The sequence below is a fragment of the Tachypleus tridentatus genome, chromosome 1 (genome assembly GCF_004210375.1).
Source record: "Tachypleus tridentatus isolate NWPU-2018 chromosome 1, ASM421037v1, whole genome shotgun sequence".
Lineage (NCBI taxonomy): Eukaryota > Metazoa > Arthropoda > Merostomata > Xiphosura > Limulidae > Tachypleus > Tachypleus tridentatus.
The window spans coordinates 3,590,306-3,596,504 of NC_134825.1; the positions used below are offsets into that span (position 1 = coordinate 3,590,306).

The 6,199-nt window shown below is 33.2% G+C and overlaps 1 pseudogene across 1 annotated transcript; it reads right to left on the reverse strand.

The window, feature by feature from the left end:
• Positions 1-1,555: 1,555 nt before the first annotated feature.
• Positions 1,556-5,994, reverse strand: LOC143228140 (uroporphyrinogen decarboxylase-like; annotated as a pseudogene). The gene is made up of 2 exons (XR_013015336.1): positions 5,869-5,994; positions 1,556-2,134 (listed from the first exon to the last, which is right to left on the reverse strand). The product of XR_013015336.1 is annotated as a uroporphyrinogen decarboxylase-like (transcript).
• Positions 5,995-6,199: the final 205 nt, after the last annotated feature.

Here is a 6,199-nt window from a genome sequence, read left to right on the forward strand (position 1 = left end):
ATTCTGTGAGCAGCATGGAGTTACGTGAAAGTTGTTGTTTCCAGAGAATGTCGAATTCAAGCAGGAGTTAAGACAAATGAACGTTCTTAATAAATATCGAATACAAGCAACGTGAACTTTAGGCAGGAGAGCATTGAACGTTAATATCTGCTTTCCATGGTTTACATACATATGCATGGTCCTGGAGTATTGAAAGCTGCAGTAACATGCCTCCTCGGTGAAGAATTTTGGTTTTTCTAGGGTCAACTGAGACGCTAGGATTGAACTGATCGATGAAGACAACATGGCAGCGATGACTTCTCACGTCTAAACACTTCAGCTACTTGTCGAAGAATGAAACGAGGTTATTATGTCAATTCGTCTCTGCATTTATACGCTCCTAACGGTAAACTAACAGGTTATGTGATTAGTCTTATTCTTGACAGGTACAAAACTACAGAAATGGAATACACAGGAATACCTCTTACAGGGCGGTTAATGCGTGGGAAACACAACCGCATTGATTGAATCAGCATTGAGCGGGGAATAGTTTCAACAGGAAAAATAACGATACGTGGGTACCATAAGGAATTTCTTCATAGTAGAAATAATTAAGCCTGATTAGCTAGAAAAATAGAAATTGCTTTGAGGTAAAATAAAAGCGATATTAATTTGTAAACTTTTGAATTTTTTGTCATTTTGAAAAATTAAAAGAATATTTTATTTTGAAAAAATAAAAAAATTAAAATGTTACTGATTAAAGAAAATCTATCTCTTCTTGGTTGTACCATTTTCTTTTTCTTTATTTCAATTCTCGGTAACATCGAATGACATTTTATAACCGCACTCCAGGTCTGAATCATGATTCATAATTAAGTATGTAGCAGTTTCCACTGCCCGAAACATTGTTTCAAGTTCCCGTAAGATAAATCATTCTTCCTGCTCTTCACTAGCACCTTCGTTACCATCTGGACTTTCTTCTTCTTCCTGATATGCCCGATCTTGGTCTAAATTAAAGAGCGTATCATTGTCGCGAGCTTGAGAAAGTGCGTAAATGCACTCTTGGACATTAGCCATGACCAAAGACTCGAAATAAATAGTGTATCCAATTTTGATGACGTCTTCGGAAACATCTCTAATTTCGGACTCAAAGCCGAAGGAATGACTTGCGCCATCAGGCAAAACGTGCTTCCACGTCGCTCTCGTGTTACTCTTGCTAACTTGGAGCCACGCTTCGTTGATGTTTTCGACAGCACTTCTGATGTTGTAATTTTTCCACAATTCAGTCATAGATAGTGCAGCTTCACTAGTTGTAGCCTTTATTGCTTGAGAAAATGTTCGCTTAAAATAATAAGCTTTAAACGTCGCTATGACACCTTGATCCGTTGGTTGCAGTGGACATGTTCTATTGAATGGAAAAAAAGTGAATTTTGAGATTTTAGTAAAAGTCACAATGTCCCGTTAGACGGCTTGGTGCATTACCTAATAAAAACAAAGCTTTAAAGTCCAAGTTGTTTGTTTTCTTTGGAGTAATGTTCAGCTGTTGGACAAATTTAGCTTTTTCACCAGTCATCAAATAAAGTTTTCGTAATTCATAGTTGTATCACAGTCCACACTTGCCACTCATACAGCCTACGTTTGGCTTTAGACATGGTTTTTGTTCCCCCACCTTCAATCATGTATCCCATAAGTGTCCAAGGAGCTCCACAAAATCCCAGAAGGGGAATTCTACCCTCAAGCCAATGCCTGGTTAAGGTAATAGCATCAAAAACATAACCAAGTTCTTTCTTCATATTTGGAGTTTCTTGTAATAGAGACAAGTCATCTGGTTTCTCTCATGGTTTGGGGAAATGTGGGCCTACACCAGGAAGCATATCGACTGCCATGCCTAGTGCTTGTGGTATGACTAAAATATCAGAGAATATTATGGCTGCATCGAGGTTAAAACGATTTATTGGTTGTAATGTGACCTGGCAAGCAAGTTCAGGAGTCATGCAAAGTTAAAAAAAAAACTGAAATCTTTTCTTATTTCACGAAATTCTGGCAAGTACCGTCCTGCTTGTCTCATTACCCAAACTGGAGTGAACTCCGTCCTCTGACCACGAGCTACCCGCAATATGGTATCATTCAGGAGGGAAGAGAAGTTCTGGGCCATCTTTTCAAAAATATCATGCAATGTTTAAAATTTCATGATTATATGTGAAGAAAAACAAAACAATAAATACTTGTAATGAATGTATAGCATTGAAGGAAATGGCCATAATGTGTGTGTTTCATATAGCAAAGCCACAAAGGGCTATCTGCTGAGTCCACAGATCTGTAATGTGTAAAGATACTACTACAGAACAGGTAATAAGTACATTACAACTGTGAATAAAGTTTAACTTACAAAAATCTGAGCTTTAAACTGACTATTTCTATTGGTTTCATATAGTTATAGGAACTTGATCAAGTCCTTCACAATGTAGTCTGGACTTTACACTTTCTCTCATGCTATTAATATATAGAAGAGCAAATTTCTCAGAGTTGTGGACCAAGGAAGTCAGCATTAGATTCAAACACCTACAACTTCTGGGCACCAGCTTCAACCTGACTAACGAGGTAGTCAACAGACACAATGTAGTCTGGATTTTACACTCTATCTTATACTATTAATATATAGAAGAGCAAATATCTCAAAGAGTTGTGGACCAAGGAAGTCAGCACTAGATTCAAACACCTACAACAGGTTAAGGTAATAACATCAAAAACATAACCAAGTTCTTTCTTCATATTTGGAGTCTCTTTTTATAGAGACAAGTCATTTGGTTTCTCTAATGGTTTGGGGAAATGTGACTCTCCACAGGACATCAAACTATTTATTTAGAACACTGGGTAGCAATCAGTTACAGTGTGCACTTACTGTTACTCTGAGGGTAACAAAAGTTAGTATACATGTACTGTTAGTATGAAAAGTAATAATAACTCTGCTTTCTTCCAATGTTCTACCCAATAAGCCAACATATTCTACACAGCTACAGATATTACTTGTTTAACAAAGTTTTTATGCACTACCTAATTAAATGCTTTCTATAAATCAAGATACACCACATTCATATCTATACCCTTCCCTACACGTTGTACCCTCTTCAAAGAATGTCAAATCTCAGTTAGGTAAGATTTTGCCCAAGTGAAACCATCTTGACTATTCTTAAAAGTCTAAAGTTTAAGTGACTTTACAAAAATTCTTTCAATAGACTTCCAAAATTTTCCCACAACTGATGTAAGACTAATGGGTCTATAATTAGTAAGGCAGTTTTTATCACTTCCTATTAAAAAGAAAAGTAATATTAGCTGACAACAAGAACAAAGTTCTTGAACATTCAACTAACCACTATCTTCAACTCAACTGCCCAATTCAAAGCACACAATTCTTGCATCATCTCTTCAAAAATTTGTTGTTTTTTTTCATTTGTAATCAAAATATTATTATTTCTTATCTTCATATGTTACAAAATGTTGAACCTAATAGAGCAACAACCACTTGCATCCAGATGTTCTCCAACCTCTACTGGATCAATCACTCACTTATTAGAAGGTATAATAAATCTAAAGTAGCATTGTTCTTAGTAGGGTCCATAATCAATTGTTAAATAAATCACAATGAATCAGAAAACTAGTGAACCAATCAGTTGTTTCTGAGGAGAGAACTGTCAAGCTTCAAAATGAAAACAGCTTTAGAAAAAATGTCGGAAGAGAGAAGAATAATAGTTTACACAAGATTATGGAAACAACTGTACAAAAACAGAGAACCACAAATCTCTATAGTTATCTGAATGTAGAACTAGGGAAACAAGTAATGAAACAATATGTTCTGAAAGAACACTTTAATAAATGAAGGGTAAACTGCAATAATTAATCATCTTCCTTATGCATTGAAATTTAAGCTCATTATAAAATATGAGCTGTACAATACAGAAATCAGTAGAAAAGTTATTCATATACCAGAGTTACTTGCATTTAAATACCTTCTTTCAAAGAAAGTTGGCATATTTTTATTTTCATGATTGTTGCTTGTTTTGAAAGGATTTATATTTAAAGAAATAATCTGTTCAATTTCTCCAGTGGAATGAGACAGAATTTACAATAAAAAAAAAAAGTAAAACAAATCAACTTTGTTTACCATTTTTATTCAGAAGTATTTGTTTCTTTGAATGAAAAAACAAAAAAACAAAGGTAAAAACACGAAATAAAGGCTGCTTAAAAAGATGAAGGCAGGGATGTTAAACATGTATTTTTTTAAAAACTGGCCTAACATAGTAGGTGAATAAAGATCAGAGTTATCAAACGTCCCGAGGTTGCTATCAAAATAACTAACCCACACATCAAGTACAAACTCAATATAAACATTCATATCAGAAGGGACGTGTCCTTCAAAATAAGATAAAACAAACAGCACATAACATAATCACATAATTATTTTAGAATATGCATATTTTTTTCCTAATAAAGTAGATTATAATTTAGAATTACAACTTGTGATTAATTTTTTCCAATAAAAAAAGGCGAAAATGAGCAAACCGTAGGAAAGTTTAGGTTCCTTTGTAACTTTACAGATTCGTTCGTTTAGAATTAAGTACAAAGCTGCATAATGGGTTAACTGTGGTTTGTCTGCCCACAACGGGTACAAATTCGTTTAGCCTGATGAAAGTAAGTAAAAAGTTATTTAATACATTTAACTTAACAATAACTTAAAAGTTATAAAAGCGTCAGCGCAAATGGATGACAGTCATTTTGAAAATCAAATAAAAAAATTACACTTTCTGCAAAAAAAAAATCAATCATACCAATACGAAAACAAAATATTTTGAGCAACACATAATACGTTATGTGACTTACAACGCTAAATCAGGGATTCGATTCCCCTCGGTGGCTCAGCTATTAAAAACATAGCTCAGCTATTAAAATCTTAAAACATAGCTTAACTCTTATCATCTTAAAAACATAGCTTAACTCTTATCATCTTAAAAACATAGCTTAAATCTTATCATCTTAAAAACAGCTAGCTTATCATCTTAAAACATAGCTTATCATCTTAAAAACATAGCTTAACTCTTATCATCTTAAAAACATAGCTTAAATCTTATCATCTTAAAAACATAGCTTAACTCTTATCAACTCTTATCATCTTAAAAAACATAGCTTAACTCTTATCATCTTAAAAACATAGCTTATCAAAAAACATAGCTTAACTCTTATCATCTTATCAAAAAACATAGCTTAACTCTTATCATCTTATCAAAAAACATAGCTTAACTCTTATCATCTTAAAAACATAGCTTAACTCTTATCATCTTATCATATTAAAATCTTAAAAAACATAGCTTAACTCTTATCATCTTATCATATTAAAAAATAGCTTAACTCTTATCATCGATTTGCTTATCAAGCTTTTTCTTAAACTGGTTTAAATGTCTGAAACCAACGCATTCAAAATATAAACCACCCTATTACAAAAATAAAACTGTTTTAGCTGAAGATGACTCCAACCTTGTCCAGATTTTATATAAATGTATACTGTTCTCACTGTTAAATATGAAGTAAGATGATACATCAACATTATCAATTCCCTTTACAATATTAAACACCTCAATCAAACCTTCCTATTGATTTTTTTTTGAGGAGAAAACAATTTAAGATATTTTAGCCTCTCCTCCTATGACAAACCACTCCATTCCAGGCGCCATTGTCTGAACCATTTCTAATAATTTGATGTCTTTTCTGGGGTAAGAGGCCCAAGACTAAACACAATATTCCGAATGTGGCCTGACAAGCGACGTGTACAATGAAACTATAACCACTTTTTTCTTATATTCAATATTTCTATAGCTACAATCTTATTTGCTTTACCACTATCAACAGCATACTACTTAAATGGCTTTAGAGACTAAGATCCCATTCTTTCATGCACTGTTAAGGTTATTCCCATCCAAATTATACTTATAATTCAGGTTACGATAACCCACATACACTACGCTACATTTATTATAATTAAAACCCATCTGCTATTTATATATGCAAAAACGCATATATATTTCTCTACAAGTGGGTTTTCTCGACATCACTGACCATCTGCTATTTATTTACTCAACTCACTAAATGAGCTAAATTAGCAGTATTCTCTTCAAGCCTATCAAAAACTTTAATATATTTTGTAAATTTAAATATTTTATTCACTATT